A 21561-nucleotide genomic window follows, 5' to 3' on the forward strand; every position below is an offset into this window, starting at 1 on the left:
GTTTTGCAAGGAAAATCAATCTAGGCGACGAATTCAAAATTTGAAAATGAAAATGTGTTTAGCGGAAGATCAGTATGGGGACTGTTGCAAGTCAATGAATTCCAGCTATCTCAGAGTCTTGTGTGAGATATGGGTGTATTCTGGACTTGGTTCTTAGATGTAGCACAATTGGATACAGATTGAATGGGGGAATAAAGGACAATTCTGAGTCAAGTACTGTATGACACCTAGGCAGCGAGCTTGAGGGAACAACAAATACAGAGTTTTGACAGATACAAATGTGAGATTGGCAATTTCTATTGGCTGGTGGGAGTACCGAGATGACGTCCAAGATGAAATGGCAGCACTAGGCATTGCAGATGGTGAGAGATTTGGAAAGGATAGATGATCCAAAGGTAGGTTAGTAGTTTTCCAAGAGTAGTGCAAGAGATGCAGAGGAGCAGAGAACCTAGAACAGAGGACCTAATTCAGACCTGATCGCTAGGCTGCGTTTTCGTACAGCGGGCGTTCAGGTCTAAACTGCGCATGCATATGCACCGCAATGCTCAGGCGTGTCACAAGGGTACAAAGCGGATCGCCGCTCAGCAATGGGTTTGTGCTAAGAATCCATTCGCACGGGCGTTTACAAGGAGATTGATAGGAAGAGGGCGTTTGTGGGTGTTAACTGACTGTTTTCACGGAGTGTCTGGAAAAACGCAGGCGTGTCCATGCGTTTGCAGGGAGGGTTTGTGACGTCAATTCCGGTTCCGGACAGGCTGAAGTGTTCAGAGCGGCAGAGACTGCACAAGATCTGTTTGTACAGCTCTGCTACACATGTGTTCGCACACTTACAAAGTGAAAATACACTCCCCTATGGGCGGCAACTATGCAAACGCAGGACTGCAAAAAAAACCCTAGCGAGCAAAACAGGTCTGACTCTGAATTAGGCCCAGAGTCTTGTGGAATTCATCTCATAAAGGAAGCACAGAGAAGGTGAATTCAGAGAAAAATCAAGTTGATAAATAGGATGAGAACCAGGATAGGTCTGTGGTCCTGAAGACCCAGGAATGATAGTGTTTGTATGATAAGATAGTGGTCACCAGTGTTAGGTGCAGCAGAGAGATCCAGCAGAAATAGATGTAATGGCCTGTAGACTTACCACACACTTCTTTAGTCAGTACTGTATCTGTGGAGTGCTGGGAACAAATGCCTGACTGCAGGGGCGGAACTGTGGGAGGCAGTGGAGTCGGCTGCCGCCGGGCTCCTGACCGGCAGGGGGCACATTTCCTCCACTGTCTCCCGCTGCCTGATCGCCGCTGCTCAGCGGCGGAACTTGCGGGGCCCACAGCCGGCAGCAGTGTAATGAGTCACACTGACTCATTACACGCTGCGCTGCAGGCCTTAACACAGGAGGAAGCCGCCGGACGTGAGCGCACAGCGCCATCAAGTGAGAAGGGTGAGCTCATCATCACCCTTCATCTCGGCACCGCGCTGCTGCAGCTTCCTCCAGACTCCTGGTCTCTGCCACCGCTGCATGCTGGGAGAAGGGGGAGGAAGGAGAGACAGTCACGGCAGCAGTGTGTGTGGAGAGTGAGGACTGGGAGACATCAGCTCAGCCGCAGTGAGGAGCCTTACAGGAGCCAGGAGGTGAAAAGTATGTTGTACACACATGCAAATGCTGGCTGTGTGTGTATGTATTTAGCTGTGTGTGTTTTGCTATGGGTGTATGTGTTTTGCTAGGGATGTATGTGTGTGGTTTTGCTATGGGGGTGTGTATGTATTTTGCTATTGGTGTATGTATACTGTATTTTTTTGCTATGGGTGTGTATGTATATGTGTGTTTAGTAGTGTGTGTGTGTGTGTGTGTGTGTGTGTGTGTGTGTTTGTATGTATGTTTTTGCTATGGATGTGTGTGTGTGTATATGTATTTTGCTGTGTGTGTGTTTACTATGTGTGTGTATATACAGTATACTGTATATCCATATCTACAGATGTAGCCACACTCATGACTAGTGTTCCCATGTCTATGAAATGTGTATACACTATAGAGAGAACGTTGGCTGCAACTTAGCGCAGCACAGCGTTCACTGCAGCTTGTCGCAATACGTATTCCCATACCAACGCATCACGGCAAAAATTAGGCTGGCTACATCTGTTTCTATCTAGCTCACATTCCTCGTAGTTAATCTTGGTGTGCACATCAGTTAGACACTGGCGTAACGTGTATAAGGCTCCCAACTGTGTGACGTAACATGTATAAGGATCTCTACTGTGTGACGTAACGTGTATAAGGCTCTCTCATGTGTGGCGTAACGTGTATAATGCTCTCTACAGTGTGACGTAACGTGTATAAGAATCTCTACTGTGTGACGTAACGTGTATAAGGATCTCTACTGTGTGACGTAACGTGTATAAGGATCTCTACTGTGTGACGTAACGTGTATAAGGCTCTCTCATGTGTGGCGTAACGTGTATAATGCTCTCTACTGTGTGACGTAACGTGTATAAGGATCTCTACTGTGTGACGTAACGTGTATAAGAATCTCTACTGTGTGACGTAACGTGTATAAGGATCTCTGCTGTGTTATGTACCATGTATAAGGATCTCTACTGTGTGGCACAATGTGACTTTAGAGTACTATTGTATGGTGACACCCTTCTCAGTGAGACAAAACTACATTTTCTGGGTGATGTGCGTCACCTATTTATAATATGGGAGGGGGGCCCAATGCATATTGTTGCACCTGGGCCCACCATTCTCTAGTTCCGCCACTGCCGTTGCTAATTTTTTTTTTAATGATTCTTACAGACGGAGGAGCTGTGTCAGTGGGAAGCTGCCTCCTGTATATACAGAGAGCTGGCTGCAGCTAGGGGAGCTCCAGAGCGCGGCTCCTCCCGGGCCCTTCCAGTTAAGCAAGCCAGCCGAGGGAAGTTCTCTGCTCCTCCGTCAGGCTGATGATAGCCAAAGGTAGGCACTGACAGCACTTGCCTCAAGCTTTAATAAATGTTGGAAGCACTGTGTTTTGTGTTTGCATGTTTTTAAGTGAGGTGTGTGTGTGTGTGTGTGTGTGTGTGTGTGTGTGTGTTTAAAGAAAGTTGTGTGTTCAAGTAAAAGAGGCATGTGTGTGTGTGTAAGTGAGAGGTGTGTGTGTGTGTGTGTGTGTGTGTGTGTGTGTAAGTGAGAGGCATGTGTGTGTTTAAGTGAAAGTGGTGTGTGTGTGTTTTTAAGTGAAGGAGGTATGTATGTGTTAGTGAAAGAGCCATGTGTAAGTGAGAGGCATGTGTGTGTTTTTAAGTGAAAGGCATGTGTGTGTTTAAGTGAAAGCGGCGTGTGTGTGTTTAAGTGAATGAGGTGTTTGTGTGTTTTTTTATATATATATCGGCACACCGCTGCGCCAAAGCATCTCCATGGAGACCTGCTGGCGGGTGAGGGAGCACTGTAGGTGTACTATAAAGGTATGCTGGTGTCTGTTTTATTGTAATGACTGACTTAGAGTGCGTCCACTTTGTATGTGTATGTATATTACTATTGGGAAAGGTACCTGAGCACGCTACTACTTTTCACCCTGAGTGCCGGATAGTTACATATGGTATGTGTGTGTATATATGTAGGGGGGCACCAACATTTATCATGCCTCCGGGCGACTGGGACGAACTTACGCCACTGCCTGACTGACGTGTGTTCAGTAGGTTTTCTGAGGCCAGAAGGTATTTGAAGGGAGTGTAGGCAAGTCTCTCAAGAACCTTGAGGGGCAGGGAGCTGAAAGATTGGATGCACATCACCACACAGCACTTTTGGGAGTAGAAGTCCAAGTGGCCAGTGTGTGGGGGGCAGGGAGTGTGATAATGTAATTCATGTCTTCATCAAGCATCATGAGCTGGGGTTGTAATGACAGCAAATGGCGATTCCCTAGTGAAGTGGTCAGAATCCTGAAGGCAAGCACGTAGCAAACACACACATAAGGCCGGGTGTATTGACGCCCAAATTAGGCGGCCGTGCAGGATGATGACCGAACTTGGACTTTTTTTTAACGGGGCAATCAATTACAAGGCATGGTTTTGCCCCTTTAAAAAACAACTGAGTTCGGCCGGCATCCCGTGTGGCCGCCAAACTAGGGTATCATTACATACGGCCCTCAGAATATATAAGGGACATGTACTAAGCAGTGATAAAAGTGGAGAAGTGAGCCTGTGGAAAAGTTACCCATGGCAACCAATCAGCTGCTCTGTATACTTTTATAGTATGCAAATTATAAATGTTATGTCAATGCTGATTGGTTGCCATGGGCAACTTCTCCACTGGCTCACTCCTCCACTTTTATCACTGCTTAGTACATCTCCCTCATAGTGTTATATATTTGTGCATTATGGGAATTCAGATTTGTCAGCACATGCCTGCGCAGCTCATTGCAAGTGAAGCAACCATCGCAAAGTTCTCAGCAACTGCATTCACATAAGCAGCATCGATGCAGAAGCAAGGAACACAGAGTGAGTGTATGGTCACGCAGACTGGCCGCCATGTTTCTCTATGTCCATGATCGAAGCTGAAGGCAGATACACGCCCCCAAAACGGCTATGACGCGTCTGCATGTTTTCCGCCACTCACTGTTACCTTCCCCAAGCAATCCCTTCCTGTCAATCACTCTGCATTGAAATTCTCACTGCAAGCGGCATTGCAAAAGTACCTTGACGCGCGTGCAGTGCGATCGCGACGCATGCACAGTCTGCTGTTAATCGCTTTGTTGCATGAACGTCAGCATTGCGTACAAACATGAATTAGCCCCTCATATTAGCAGCTATTTCATAGAATCCTTCTTTTACGTTGGGGATACTGACCCCCCTCTGTGTCCCATTGTTTTTGGCTGATGAGGTAATTCTGTGGTTGGATTGCCCCTCCCCCCCCAATTCTCACCTTTTCCTGGTTATACATAACGCAATTCCATTTTTAGCCCTTTTATTTGCAGTGAGCTCATCCTGTCGGGCCCTGCTCTCTCCATAGCGTGCTGAGCGGACCACACAGATCTCATAAGGCGTCATACCACCGACACGTGGGTCATTAATTAGGGTACATTTTGCAACACTTGTTTACAAGTTGTAACATTTAAAGCCACCCACAGCTTGAAGCAAACATCTCCTCTTTAATCTTTTTTCTTTTAAACCTTGTGTCGTGACACAATAGCGTTCTCGAGATTTATCAGATGATTCACTATTTATCAAAAGTCCTACTGGATTTAAAAGTGACCTTTGCTTCTGCCTGTAACGTTACTGCTCCATGCTGGAAATATGACACATTGGGAGATCTTATCAGGAGTATTCACCAAAACAGAATTAATCTGTAATTACTGTAGTAAATCAACAAGCAACTTTTTTTTTTAACTTTTACAATTTGTGTTGCTCTAAGCAGAAAAAAAAAAAAAAAAAAAAAAAACCCACAGAGTTATCAGAAACGTCATCTCCTCACACTTGTGTTTATTAAATTGTGATGGGCAGCACTGGGGCATGTAAATACACTTCATAAACGTCGGCATGGTGGCTGCCGGGTTCCCGAGCGCCGGTCACATGACCGGATCCCATAAGAAGATAATAGCATTGCATTTTTGGGTGCCTAAAGAGGTGAGGGGGCAGAACGCTCTGAAAGCTGCCATCTGGAGCAACAACCCGCTGGTGATATAGAGCATCGATGCCTGCACGTCTAGTAAGCTACTCATTCAGATGAAGGCAGAGCCAGAGGTGCTAGTATGCGGGTACGCTCGGGTATGGAGTACCCTTAAGAATTTGGCAGCGGGTATGCAGTTCCACCTGCCACACACTTTGCCATTGCCACAATTATAATGTGCCACAAAGCAACAAGACCATGGTGGTTGGCAGCATGACGGCTCCTCCTCCTCCCACTTTGTCAGGGTTACTGGGAGTGTGACAGTGGCTGTATTTTCCTGTTATAATGGAGGCATTACTGTATATTGTTATTAAATTGAGGGCATTACTATATATTTCTATTATACTGGAGGTATCACTATATATTTATATTATACTGGAGGCATTTCTAGATATTTTTAGCCTTGCCTCCAGAATCCTCCCATAAAAGGGGCTGTATCATGTGGCCACGCCGCTAGTGTCATGTAGCCACTCCCACTAGCAGCATGTGGCCACGCCCCATCACAACACATGACCACGCCCATTTTTCGTCACTCAGTACCCATAAGAAAATATTTCTACTTGCACCACTGGGCAGAGCTGTGGCAAAGCTTCTATAGAGGGCAGGTAGAAAGCAAAAAATCAGCTTCTACCTATTGTGTTATAGAATGTACAGTACTAGTTTTGAGGATTCCTGTCTGTGGTAACAGATGGGATAATTACTGACCCTGCAAAATAGAGTACTCATCTGAGCATGATTAAAGTCATCAACAAAAAGTTGAGATCCCCTGCCCTGCACTAGATAAATGATAGCTAGAGATGAGCGGTTCACATTTGAACTTTGGGGACCCAAGTAGAACCAAGCCCTGGCTCGGATCAATTTTGTGGATCTGAGAGTCCACTGATTACATGGTAGTCCCTCCCACATGATTTCAGGTGCCATGTCACTCAGGAGAATGTAAGGTGAGGTGGGAAAAACAGACTGGAAATGGTGGAAATTAATGTTATTGATGCTAATAATACCATAGCATAGGCAAACGCAGGGGCGGTTTCTGGTTGCACGGAAACCCCCCTTCTCTTGGCAAGTGCCTCAAATTATGACAACAATAGCAATGGTATATAATACGGTTACAAGAGCTGCTGCCACATTATGCAGTTTAAGGGACAGAGCTGCTGCACATGCCCAATAGTAGCAGCTTCTCCTACCAAGATTTCTGTGTGTGTGTGTATCCTCAATCAGTGCACTGGACCAGAGAGTAGCTACCAGGAAGTAGAGACAGGACCCTTACAATGAGGTGGGAGAATGTGTGCTTAGAAAGTGCAGTACTGGTTCTATTGTGTTTTTATATTAATTTATTATGGTATGTTTAACCTTTTCCTGACCACTTATTTATATTATTTAAATATTTGATAGAGCCTATACTAGAGACCATCTATAGTTAGAGACCACCTATAGTGTTAGATATTAATACTTTATTCCATACAGTATCCAGTATATAAAAAGACCAATGTTTACATTAATGTCCAGGGTCGTTACTCGGTTCTTCTGCCGCTCCCCCACACTCCCACACTTCCTCCAATGTTCCGGAGAGTGGGAGATTGTAGACTTCATTTGGAAACCCCCCTCTAGAAATCCTGCGTTTGCGACTGCATAGGAACAAAAACAGGTCCAAGCAGCAAATTTTGAGCTGTTTTTATCGACCAGATCCAAAATCAAACCCAAAATTACTTGAGGGTGGTCTTGCAAAACCAAAACACGACAATGGTGGTCATTCCGTGTTGATCGCTCGCTAGCTGCTTTTAGCAGCATTGCACACGCTAGGCCGCCGCCCTCTGGGAGTGTATCTTAGCTTAGCAAAATAGCGAACGAAAGATTAGCAGAACTGCTACTAAATAATTCCCTGCAGTTTCTGAGTAGCTCCAGACCTACTCCTAGACTGCGATCACCTCAGTCCGTTTAGTTCCTGGTTTGACGTCACAAACACGCCCTGCGTTCGGCCAGCCACTCCCCCGTTTCTCCAGCCACTCCTGCGTTTTTACCTGGCACGCCTGCGTTTTTTAGCACACTCCCTGAAAACGGCCAGTTTCCGCCCAGAAACGCCCACTTCCTGTCAATCACACTGCAATCACTCGAGCGATTAAAAAATGTCGCTCGAGCTTGTGTAAATCTACAAAGTTTTGTGGGAAAGTACTTAGCGCATGCGCATTTTTGCCGTTTTTTTACTTAATCGCTTCACTGCGAAAATCGGCAGCGAGCGAACAACTCGGAATGACCACCTATGTCCCCGCACAATTCTGCTAGAAGCTGATTAGCCGTCATGAGCAAATACTCCAGTTGTCAATGTTCACAAGGCTCGATACAACCCCCCATACCCCCCCCCCCCAAAAAAAAAAAGCTGAAGGTGACAATCTGCCCACTCCACAAGGCTCTTCCATGCCAGGCTGTCAAGTGAAGACTCTCCATTGTTGAATCATTAGTATTTGATAAATTACCACGTGTGGCCACTTGCTCATTCTCAATTTAAAAATAAATAAATATATAATGAAACAAGAAACATAGGCAAATGTAGGGTGGGTGGGTGGGTGGGGGGGGCATTTGCCCGGAAACCCACCTTCCTCACACCCTTGGTGGAGGCCACTATTGTGTGTGTGTGTTGGGTGGCACTGGCGACAATTGCTCTAAAATCAAACATTTGGAAACCCCCTTCCAGAAATCCTGCGTTTGCCCCTAAGTAATGGCAGGGTGACAACACACCACAAACACCAATTAGTGCCACCTATAAAACCACGATGAAGTCCACTAATAGAACATATGGTAGGCAGGGCCGGCAAGAGAAATCTTGGGGCCCGGTACACCAATTTCTCCGGACCCCCCCCCCCCTTCCCCCGCCTTGACTCCCCCCACCCTTATAAAGCACAAAGTGGCTGTAAAAAAATTGTATATATATATATATACATACATACATATATACGCACACGCACACACACACACACACACACACACACACACACACACACACACACACACACACACACACACACACACACACACACATACTGTATATATATATAAAATATACAGTATATATATTAGAATTTATACATATATATATATATATATATATATATATAAACGAACAGATCGGGCGGCACTCAGAGACTTAAAATCGACCCCGAAACGTAGATCTGATGATGACAATAAAGTCACTGCACTTTGAACACTGATTTTAAGTCTCTGAGTGCTGCCCGATCTGTTCGTTTGTATTACTAGCTGAGAAGCCCTGCGGGAAGGCACCATGAGCAGTGAATAATTCTATAAGGATTTGGGAGTGCCGGGTCATTCTGCATCATATATATATATATATATATATATATATGCTCCTTGTATGGGCGGCATATACACAGATGCAGATCTGAGGGGAGGGCACCGGAGCAAGGTGAACGTAAGTCCGGAGTACCAGGGACATTTTTTGCATAGATATATATATATATATATATATATATATATAGATATAGATATATATATATAGATATATACACACACACAGTCACACACACACACACACATAGAACTCACCATACACACATTTATATAGAAAAATATGGCAGTACCTTGCCATAGTATACAGTATGACAGGCTGTGAGGGTGCCATCGTAGGGAGCAGGGATGGACAGAGGTAGTGCTGCGGGCAGCTGCTATAAGGAGCCCTGACTTACACAGTCAGTGTAGCCTGTGTTTGCCGCTCTGCTGCCCGGCTCTTCAGCGGCAGCAGTTCGTCAGACAGGGACGTGACGGCAGAGAGGCATGCCGCAAGCATAATGAAGGCAACAAAGCGGAGACTAACCGGACCAAGCAAGTGATGGGAGGGATGTCCCCTTTGACGCCCCCTGTCGCCGGGCCTGATGGTAGGTAACGTGAAAGGGTTTTACATGAGGCACAGTGTTGTCAAATGAATCTTCTCTTTCCAAGCTGAGTTCAGATACCCAAGGGTATACTGGAATCTTATTTTATTATCCGCAGTTATCAAAACCAAACTGGAGACAAAACATATATTCTATGAAGTGTAACATCGTAATTGCAGAGTAGCGTTTGATGAGTGCAGACATCCAGAGAGCAGTATTCACTTTAATGCACTCTAATTGCCGACCTATGCACTATGTTTTAGACTCCTTCTGGACCCTCACTTTCTCTGGTTCAGTCCACATCAAGGGGATTGTAATATTCAAAACAAATGAATGAGATAAGATCTGGTGTAACATATCCTTACAAAATTGTTGCATTTAGTTCCAACTGCACTTACGCAAATTAAAACAGAATTGCGCAATCAGTGCACAAGTGGCGCAACAACCACTGTGATAAAGATTTTCTGAAAGCAAAACACGTCAGTAGGAAGAGCTCTGCCATTAGGATACCGGTGTCACGATCCGGGTAACTGGACACCATTACTTACCATCCAGATGTCTCCTGAGGCTGGCTCAGCGTTCCAGGGCCGGATCTCAGCGGTGTTGCTGAGATTCACACTCTACATCTCCCTCCTGTCATCCAGCAGCGCTGTCACAGCGGCCTCATGTTAACTTCAGATTGGCGTCTCCGGCTGCCGCGGCCTCCGCCGTCGCTCCTATGTTTCCAGTTCACAGATTCTTCAGAGTAACGTCTCCTGCCTGCTGCGGCTTCTGATGTTATTCATGTGCTTCCCAGTGTGCAGGTTGTCTGTGTGGCGTCTCCTGCCCTCTGCGGCATCCGCCGCCTTTACTTCTGAATTCCCACATGGTTTCCCAAACTAACTTTCCCTCCAAGTACTACATGGGCGCAGCCATGTTGATTTTAGTCACATGTCTTAGTTTACACCAATCCGCTGCTCCACTGGAACCTGCTTAATTGCTTGGCCAATGCCTGCCTCCCTGCAGGTATAAATATCCTGTGCCTAAACCAGGAAATGGACAGTGCTTTGGTGGTCAAACCTTGTGTTACCAGTCTCTCCTTCCTGTGGTCGTTTCTGCTTCAAGTTTCCAGCTCCTGCTTCCAAACTCCACTAGAGACCCGCGCCAGCCTACCACCTTGCGGTGCAGCCTGACTCCCCAGTGCTCTGTGATTACATCTCACTCCTGGCTATTATTACACCAGCTTCCAGCGCCTAGCTTCCAGTGGTGTTCTGCTTCTAAGCTTTATCGGTGCTCTGCCATCGATTATCTACAAACCACCAGGGGTGTTTGTTACAAAATTGTATCTCTCCACTTATATTCCTTTTTTGATGCCGTTGTCTCCCTCAAATGGGACAAAGGCCCTCATTCCGAGTTGATCGCTAGCTGCCGTTGTTCGCTGCGTAGTGATCATTTAAAAAAATGGAAAAACTACACCTGCGTATGGGCCGCAATTAGAGATGTGCATCGGAAATTTTTCGGGTTTTGTGTTTTGGTTTTGGATTCGGTTCTGCGGCAGTGTTTTGGATTCGGACGCGTTTTGACAAAACCTCCCTGAAATTTTTTTGTCGGATTCGGGTGTGTTTTGGATTCGGGTGTTTTTTTTAAAAAAACCCTCAAAAACAGCTTAAATCATAGAATTTGGGGGTAACTTTGATCCTATAGTATTATTAACCCCAATAACCACAATTTCCACTAATTTCCAGTCTATTCTGAACACCTCACACCATACTATTTTTAGTCCTAAAATTTGCACCGAGGTCGCTGGATGACTAAGCAAAGTGACCCAAGAGGGCTGCACAAACACCTGTCCCATCTAGGAGTGGCACTGCAGTAGCAGACAGGATGGCACTTAAAAAAATTGGCCCCAAACAGCACATGATGCAAAGAAAAGAGATAAAGAGGTGCACTGTGGTCGCTGGACGGCTAAGCTAAGCGACACAAACACCTCAATATCACAGGAATTATTTGTTCTCATCAATGGTATTATTGGTCCAAATCACTGGAAGAAAATGACAAAATCACTGGAATTATTCATTCTAATCAATGGTATTATTGGTCCAAATCACTGGAAGAAAATGACAAAATCACTGGAATTATTTGTTCTAATCAATAGTATTATTAGTCCAAATCACTGGAAGAAAATGACAAAATCACTGGAATTATTCGTTCTAATCAATGGTAATATTGGTCCAAATCACTGGAAGAAAATGACAAAATCACTGGAATTATTCATTCTAATCAATGGTATTATTGGTCCAAATCACTGGAAGAAAATGACAAAATCACTGGAATTATTCGTTCTAATCAATGGTATTATTGGTCCAAATCACTGGAAGAAAATGGAATGGATGGACACTTGCAGTGACACAGAGCTGCAAGATACAGCAATGGCCTACTGTACAACTATATACTGTTAGTCACCAAAATGCTGGACTGTAATACTAGAAGCTATAAAAAAGTATATATATTATTGTACATATCAGTACAGAGCGGTGTAACTGTGACACATGTGTCCTGACAAGCAGTATAGAAGCTATAGAAAAGTATATATATTATTGTATATATCAGTACAGAGTGGTGTAACTGTGACACATGTGTCCTGACAAGCAGTATAGAAGCTATAGAAAAGTATATATAATATTACTGTATATCAGTAAAGAGCGGTGTAACTGTGACCCATGTGTCCTGACAAGCAGTATAGAAGCTATAGAAAGTATATATAATATTACTGTATATCAGTACAGAGCGGTGTAACTGTGACCCATGTGTCCTGACAAGCAGTATAGAAGCTATAGAAAAGTATATATAATATTACTGTATATCAGTACAGAGCAGTGTAACTGTGACACATGTGTCCTGACAAGCAGTATAGAAGCTATAGAAAATAAGAAAAGTATATATAATATTACTGTATATCAGTACAGAGCAGTGTAACTGTGACACATGTCCTGACAAGCAGTATAGAAGCTATAGAAAAGTATATATATTATTGTATATATCAGTACAGAGCGGTGTAACTGTGACCCATGTGTCCTGACAAGCAGTATAGAAGCTATAGAAAGTATATATAATATTACTGTATATCAGTACAGAGCAGTGTAACTGTGACCCATGTGTCCTGACAAGCAGTATAGAAGCTATAGAAAAGTATATATAATATTACTGTATATCAGTACAGAGCAGTGTAACTGTGACACATGTGTCCTGACAAGCAGTATAGAAGCTATAGAAAATAAGAAAAGTATATATAATATTACTGTATATCAGTACAGAGCAGTGTAACTGTGACACATGTCCTGACAAGCAGTATAGAAGCTATAGAAAAGTATATATATTATTGTATATATCAGTACAGAGCGGTGTAACTGTGACCCATGTGTCCTGACAAGCAGTATAGAAGCTATAGAAAAGTATATATAATATTACTGTATATCAGTACAGAGCAGTGTAACTGTGACACATGTGTCCTGACAAGCAGTATAGAAGCTATAGAAAAGTATATATAATATTACTGTATATCAGTACAGAGCAGTGTAACTGTGACACATGTGTCCTGACAAGCAGTACAGAAGCTATAGAAAAGTATATATAATATTACTGTATATCAGTACAGAGCGGTGTAACTGTGACACATGTCCTGACTAGCAGTATAGAAGCTATAGAAAAGTATATATATTACTGTATATCAGTACAGAGCTGTGTAACGGTGACACATGTGTCCTGACAAGCAGTATAGACGCTATAGAAAAGTATATATAATATTACTGTATATCAGTACAGAGCGGTGTAACTGTGACACATGTGTCCTGACAAGCAGTACAGAAGCTATAGAAAAGTATATATAATATTACTGTATATCAGTACAGAGCGGTGTAACTGTGACACATGTCCTGACTAGCAGTATAGAAGCTATAGAAAAGTATATATATTACTGTATATCAGTACAGAGCTGTGTAACGGTGACACATGTGTCCTGACAAGCAGTATAGACGCTATAGAAAAGTATATATATTATTGTATATATCAGTACAGAGCTGTGTAACTATGACCCATGTGTCCTGACAAGCAGTGTAGAAGCTATAGAAGAGTATAATTATATACTGGTGGTCCCCAGTCCCCACAATAAAGCACACTGAGAACAGATATTTGCAGTACACTGAGCACAGATATGGAGCGTTTTCAGGCAGAGAACGTAGATATTTTCAGCACACTGAGCACAGATTATTTGCAGCACACTGAGCACAGATATTTTCAGCACACTGAGCACAGATTATGGAGCTTTTCAGGGAGAGAACGCAGTCACGTCCTCTCCGTTCAATCTTCAAAGCACGAGTGAAAATGGCGGTCGACACGCGGCTCCTTATATAGAATATGAATCTCGCGAGAATCCGACAGCGGGATGATGATGTTCGGGCGCGTTCTGGTTAACCGAGCAAGGCGGGAAGATCCGAGGGTGCCTCGGAACCGTGTAAAATAGGTGAAGTTTGGGGGGGTTCGGATCCCGAGGAACCGAACCCGATCATCTCTAGCCGCAATGCGCACGCGTGGCATACGGGTACAAAGAGCATTGTTGTTTTGCACTGCTTCTGGCGACAATTCCATTCGCACAGCTTATCAAGGAGATTGACAGGAAGTGGGAGCTTATGGGTGTCAACTCACCGTTTTCTGGGAGCGTTGGGAAAAACACAGGCGTGTCCATGCGTTTGCAGGGAGGGTATCTGACGTCAATTCCGGGACCTTTGTTGCAGCAATCATCGCACAGAATAAGTAACTACAGGGCTGGTCTTGTTTTGCACAAATGTTTTTGTACCACTTGGCTGCACAGGCCTTCGCACTCCTGAAAAGCTAAAATACACTCCCACGTGGGCGGCGACTATGCGTTTGCACGGCTGCTAAAAGTAGCTAGTGAGCGATCAACGGAATGAGGACCAATGTGTACTGCTGCCAATAAACTGCTGTGCTCCGTTATTTGCAGTATCTGGTGACAGTATTTATAATGCTGTCAAGGACGGTTCCCCGCTACCGCTGTACCCGTAGTTTCTGCAAGGTACCTGGCGGCTATGGTGATGCTGGGACGCTCCCGCTGCACACGGCGGTAAGATGTTTCCCACTCCCTGTAGCGACTTGGTTTGTCCGCATGTAGCGCGGCCCTGCACTCCTTTGCACGGGCAGCCTATGCTCTCTCTGTTGCCAATCATTTTATTGTGGGAAAAAAACCTTCTTAGTGAATAGTATTCTCTTTATTATTGCTATACAAATAATGAAATACTGGTGATTGAATTTTTGATTACTAATACCCCTTTTCCACCTGTAGCACGGGTCGCAGCCGGGAGCCTGACACGGCTGCGACCCGTGCTACAGCCCCCTTTCCCACAGCGCTCACCAACCCGCCATATTTCCGGTTTGGTGACGCTGCCAGTGACGCGACAGGGGCGGCGCTGGGAGATCACATGATCTCCCAGCGCCGCCCTTCCATACACTGTGAACGGGTGTTATGCACACCAGTGCCTGCTGGAATGTACTGGTGTCTGAACTGTTATGCACACCAGTGCCTGCAGGAATGTACTGGTGTCTGAACTGTTATGCACACCAGTGCCTGCAGGAATGTACTGGTGTCTGAACGGATAGGGATGCAAAACAAATGAACTCACAGACAGGCTGGGGAATATGACATTACGTACACAGAAGGTGATAGGGTAACAAAATAAACACAAAGTGAATAGAGAAGCCCAGAGGCTAAGAAACTGGGTGTCTCCCAAGTATTAGGAATGCTCAGATGGAAAAAGCAAGATGTTGTGTTTTAATACGTAGAGAACCCGAAATGCTGTTGCTAAGGGCAACAGCAAAACCCTAAAGGGTTACCAACGGGTGTGGCAGTAAACTCCTTGGTCAGAGATGGAATGATAGACACAAGGAGAGTCTCCACAATCCTAATCCTCACTTGCAGTGCACAGGTTCAGCTTACTGCCACTAAACTGACACCTGAACACCTTGCACAGTGAGAAAGGATTTAGGCAGGCAAGTCTGAGAATACAGCCGCAAACTTGCTAAGTTCACAGAGTAGCAAAAGAACCCCAGCAAGTTAAACGACTGACTCCAGTCTTACTGCTAGGTCTGGATTGGCAGAGTGTAGTACCAAACCCCAAGGCCTATTTGCAGTAAGCAACAACAAATACAAAGCTACACAGTACTGGCTAACTTTCAGGAACTGACTAACCAACAAAGATTCAGCAGCATCTGCTTAACCTGAGAAGAGGGTTTATAAAGCAGGTGCTGTCCACGCCTCACTCAGACCTCACAGACTGTGAGCACAAAAACCAGCACCGGATCCCCTGCCGTGCACAGAGCCTGTAACCACTGCACAGCAAAAGACCCGAACCGGAGTATCAGCTGCGCTCAGGTTACTCCGCTAGCACTTGTCTCCCGGTTGCCATGACGACGTGGCAGCACAGGGCAGGAGACCCTAACAACGGGAGCCGTGTCGCATCGACACGGCCTCCGTTCACACTACACAGCTTACATGTGTTCAACCCGGCAAGCTTGATCCGGGAATTTGCAGTGGGGGCCGTTTCCACTAGGAAAAAACACGGGTAAATGCGCCCTCCCCCCAGCACATTTACCCGTGTTTTTAAAGCTAGTGGAAAAGGGGCATTAGTAACATATTGTCATCTGCACTGTTGAATTTTAATATTTCTTTTAATTGTGCTATCAACATGATATTGTAGAGTCTGCCGGCCGGCTGATGCTTATTTCTATATTGTATAAATGTTGTAAACAATATATGTTTTTAAAAAAAAAATAAAAAATAAGAAATTTTACCATATACCACAGCCTGTGACATAGCAGTTAGGAGCTGATTGGCTGGTACTTTATCACCGTGCTGTTTATCACTCTCCAAGTTTTGATAAATGGGGGCCCATGTACTGTAAGTGGAAATTTGTGCCATACTGTATCCCCGACTGCTCATATCTATTGCCAATGATCCTCCAGCTCTGTGTTTATATCCTGGATCTGGAAGGGGTTAACGGTCATAATAACTTATTCGGATCCTGGCATCTGGGAATAGTTTGGAGTTAAGTTATCCCAGATTTCTGCAGTTAAGTTGCCAGCCTGGTTGTGTGGTTTGCATTAGTGAAATATGTGTCTCATACGGAGGAGTGTTAGATGCTGACTGTTCTGTGTGGCTGGCACAGACAGCGTATTACAGTATAGACAGCCCAGAACAGCCCTTTGCAGAGCTATATACACAGATACATACAGTAGATTGTAGAGGAAACTATTCAGGGTCAGTGGGAAACATATATAGGAATCCACACATGCCTGCTTACATCAGCTCGGTATGAATAACGCAGCAAGGAGTCAATTCAGTTTGCATTGTTCATGGAAATAAAAGGTTCTCCAGCATGAAAGTGATATATTTTCCCTTTTCGGCTTTCACTTGCTTAACCTTTTGCTTTTGCACAAGATTGCATGCAAAGGTTTGGTGCCCATATTTAGCAAGGGCCAGTGCACTAGTGCGGTCACTGGCCCTGCTACTGTGCACAATCTCCCTCCTGCTCTGGGGAGGCCTCATGCATGGTGGTGGGCATAGATCCAGACGGATGCTGGCCCCGCTCTATGTGGTGGGTTCTGGCTACGGCACCAGGTAATACTGGAAATCTGGATCTTGACTGGTTTGTTCCCCACCTGCCCCCATAGCAGCAGAGTTCGACAGCAGCCGCGGAGGCAGCGGTGGATCGCCACCACCGCTCCACGTGTGTAATGACAGCGGACCTGCATCTGCAAGGATTCAGGTCACACCAAACGCAGTGCAGCCATTTGAATCTGGCACCAACGATGAGCCAATCAGAGCTCACGCGCTGGTGGCCAATCAGGAGTGGTAGTGGCGAGCCAATCCCGGCTCACCATGTCCTAGCCCCACCCCCTGGCACTGGCTCCTATTAGCCAGCACTGGGCACAGGAGCTCAGTTCGTCTGCAGGGAAGGATGAGAGAAGAGCTCCTGATGAAAGAAGATAGAAGACTTCGAGGAAGATGCAATAAAAGAGCTTAAACAGGCCGCCGCCTGCTGGGTGAAGATCAAAGAGCCGACGTCCATCAGTGAAGACGTCGGAAGCCCTGAGGCAGCGTTATGTGATGCAAAAGAGCTAGAACTGGCCACCACTGCCCAGGTGAAGGCTTCAGGAAGTCCGGAGGTGGTCGGAGTTGCACCACCTCCAGCAAAGACCATGTGATGTGTGTGGCTGAATCAGGTTTGGTTCAGTCATAGCCCTCAGGACTGGTAAGTCCAACCTGGGTACCACCCTAGACCACCAGGGTACGGGCACTAGGCCCGTGGGCCAGGGACGTGTGGTGAGGTAAATGGCTCAGGAGGCATTGGCTAGTACTAGAGCCAGATTTACACACAATGGGGTAAATTTACTATGATAGTTCTATTTAAGATGGGATGTTGCCCATAGCAACCAGTCGGATTCCAGGTATTATCTTCTAGAAGGTGCTAGATAAATGAGGAGTAGAATCTGATTGGATGCTATTGGCAACATCCCATATTAAATAGAACTCCCATCTTAGTAATTTCACCCTAATATATGAGCCAAAGAGTTCAAGTGGGCCTTATAGAAAGATTCAGCAGAATATACTGCTAGAAAATTGGTGAGTTTTGATCAGAGAAAAGATAGGCAGGTGAGGACCTTCCATAGACTTTTTGCTCCAGAGTTTTGACTATAAAAATGATGAGAATAATACAGCGGAGATATTTCTAATATATTATTTGTATTTTTCATATTCTTTATATAGTCAGAACTCTGGCGTATACGTTAGCGAAGGCTATGGCTCACTTGCCTCACCTCACCAGTCACCCCACGTCACTCCTGTGGGTACATCAGGCACTAGGCCTGGAGCGCAGTAGGCGGGCTCTAGGCCCAGGGATCATAATAGGTCATTAGGCCCCATAGGGTTGAGGGGTCTGCATTAGTCGGTGGAATGTGGTGAAGACCCCCAGATAGGCAGCAATAAGCAAGGGGCACAGTGGGCACAAGGGTACAAGGCCCTGTGTGGTATACTATTTGGTCGACATTATCGTAAGTTGGCGCTAGACTGTGTCATCTCTTGATCCGGCACCAGTGGAGGTCATCCCTGTTTTCCATTCTTTACAGGATACCACAGGAGGTCCCTGTTCATGTCCGAACCGTAGTCTAGTACCGCCCCAGTCGCACTGGCGGACTGAAGGTGGGAATGAGTGGCAGAAGGTAAGTGCCCGACCACACCTGCACCGCGGCAGGCTGGCACACCCCACACCACCCCTGCTTCTCCAACACATACTTCCAGCATCCCTGTTTTGTATTAAGCTGCTACACCTGTGTCATCCCATCCACTGAACTGGTTATTCTCACCCCCTTGCTGAGCCTATTTTGGCATTTTGTGGCCTAGTCACATTACACCATCAGTAGATATCTGGTCAGAAGGTCAACAATATCCATGTTAACATCCATAATTTCGACACCACAGTATCAACATGAAGATGTTGACATGGTTCACTTCAAACTGTCGACATGCACCACTGACATTCTGAAAATGTCAACATTTTCCCAATATTGACATCCGAACTGTTACCATGTAAAATGCCAACATGTTGTAGAATGATGCCAACAGGGTTAGGCACTGCCGGGAGGATTAGGGCTAGGCTGTAGGGGGAGGTTAAACTGCAGGGTGGGGATGATTAAAGTTACTCCCCGGAATGCCGCTGCGGAGACATCCCCTCCGGAATTCATCCCTGCACGAATGCCAGGATCTAGAAGACATTGGAGACACTTCAGCCACTGGGAGAAGTCTTTGCATTTTCAAAAAATACCATTAGTCTGCTCATTCGTTCTGACACAGCAAATAAAATCTACCAAAAACGTACAAAAAAAGTTTTTCATTTTTAAATTGTAAGAAAGGGAACTAAATGCAAACGTGTATATATTATTTATTTTTGAAAAAAAAATGTTAACACTACAATGAAATACTGAGTTTTGCTTCTGCATTAATTCATCTTTCCAAAACAACAAAAAGTATGACTGTACACATTGGTTTTCATTATAAAATCTACATTTGAGAATTATAACGCATTTATTTTTTGTTACTTTTTGTTGTTTTGAATGAAAAGCATGAAGGGGCCTAAAGCAGAGTTGAACAACAACGGACTCACTTCCAGGGGGACGCTGCAGGAGGAGGAAATCCGTATGGTGTTGGAGGGAGGAATGGACACCGACAAAAATTAAAGAGGTTTGAGTACTTCAAAGGACAAAACATCATAAACCGAGACTTTTCACTGGAATGCGGTGTAACGTTGTATATTCGTGTTATCAAACTAAATTTTATGAACAATTTCAGTTTCTCCCATTGTGATATTATACAGATCATGTTATGATGAAATTAGATAATATGCTAATATGAAGCTGAAACTAAATACAATATTAGGATGAAATATGGAGTAAATAAAGTCAGAGGAAATATATACAAGTGCATGATAAAATTACTATTATTAAGTATGTTTATGGTTACAATATGTCACAAATAGATAAAACATGACAAATAGCACTATAAATCTCCCGACTGAGTATTAAAATGGAAGCACATCAAGGGATATAACGTTGCCAAGACTAGATAATGTTTCAAATTAAACCAACTGCATTCCAGCTTAGAGTGTATTTTCCCCATTGCTAGATTGTACACTTCCTGACTGTCTTTCAGAAGTAATTGCACTCACTTGGCATATTATAAATGAAGTCATAGGAGACAGTGCTATAGTTGATGGGACCTTCATGATGATTTGGGCTGCCTGTGCCACTAAGGTCTATGATGTCATATGGGTTGTTGGGGGGGGTGGGGGATTTAATTCGTAATTGTCTGCTCATCTTTGGGGTACACAGTACACATTATTTTTTGTAATCTCACAGCAGTCCTGGGAGATTTACATTCTAAGTACAGTATGATGTAGACTAAAACTGATTAAATAAATAGGGTAGATCCACCATATTATTAGGGGGAAATTCATTAAAACCATAAAAAAGTCCACCCCATTTATCTAATCAGTCTTTATAATACATGAATTATTCTACAGATACAAAGTACCTGGTAGCTCAGTACAGAGTTATTACTCCTGGTGAAGAGACGGTTTTACTGGGGCCCTTCTGTTGACAGGAAGTCCTCTTTATAGCACAGAGTGTGCAATGATTGGAAGCTGCGGTCAGCTGATGCAAAGAAGCTCCTGGATTGGTCAGTGGAGCGTCAGCTGACAGAAACTAAGATGGCAGCACCCAAGTCTGGCTTTGGAGGAAACTTTGGTTTAGGCCCAAACACCAGGAAGTGGATCCTGAGACAGCGGGCAGCAGCAGCAAGTGCCATGTAGTACTACTCACAGAGACAGCGGCAGTTGCTGGAAACTTCATGTGGGCTCAGCAGACCTCTGCTTGAACTGGGAGCGATGTGTGAAAGCAGCACGCCCAGACCTCAGTGCCAGTCTGGACAGATTCCGCAATGGTAAGAACACGTTTTTAATACTCCGGAGCGTGACACCACCAGGGCAGTATTGAATTGTTCTGGTACTTACTGTAGGTATCCACCACCGCAACTTGCAGCGAGTAGGATACTTAATTATCGGGGTAAAACCTCTGTATCTGTACTCAGGAGCTGATGAACTTATCGAGTTAGCGGTATGCAAGACTGTGCGCATGGCTGTACCACAGAGCTTTCGTTAGAACTGATTGAATTGATATATACTGTATACAATGTACGATCCTGTTGTGTTAAATATCATTCTGAAGACATTACACAATCCCTGTGCACCACCTGCAACCCAATTCATGAGACAATAGTTTGCCCTGGCAGCTCGGTAATGGATTTATGAACCTAAGGGATGAGGGGCCTAATTCATGATTGTATGGAATTGCACAGCGGCTACGTAACTACGTGTATTGAAAATCCAAATGCGGCAGGAGGCATCTTTAGGAGATAGATGCCTCCTGTTTGCCTTTGCGAGATCT

At 44.7% G+C, this 21561-nt stretch overlaps 1 long non-coding RNA gene across 2 annotated transcripts; it reads left to right on the forward strand.

The window, feature by feature from the left end:
* Positions 1-1218: 1218 nt before the first annotated feature.
* On the forward strand, positions 1219-21227 carry LOC134911862 (uncharacterized). Of its 2 annotated transcripts, XR_010176911.1 has the most exons (5): positions 1219-1633; positions 2789-2947; positions 18691-18783; positions 19683-19801; positions 20640-21227. It is a non-coding gene; the product is annotated as an uncharacterized LOC134911862 (long non-coding RNA). The 2 variants fall into 2 exon arrangements; XR_010176910.1 differs by lacking the exon at positions 20640-21227 and having other exon boundaries at positions 1223-1633; positions 19683-20115.
* The last annotated feature ends 334 nt before the right edge of the window (positions 21228-21561 follow it).

Source organism: Pseudophryne corroboree, chromosome 4, assembly GCF_028390025.1.
Source record: "Pseudophryne corroboree isolate aPseCor3 chromosome 4, aPseCor3.hap2, whole genome shotgun sequence".
NCBI classification, from domain to species: Eukaryota; Metazoa; Chordata; class Amphibia; order Anura; family Myobatrachidae; genus Pseudophryne; species Pseudophryne corroboree.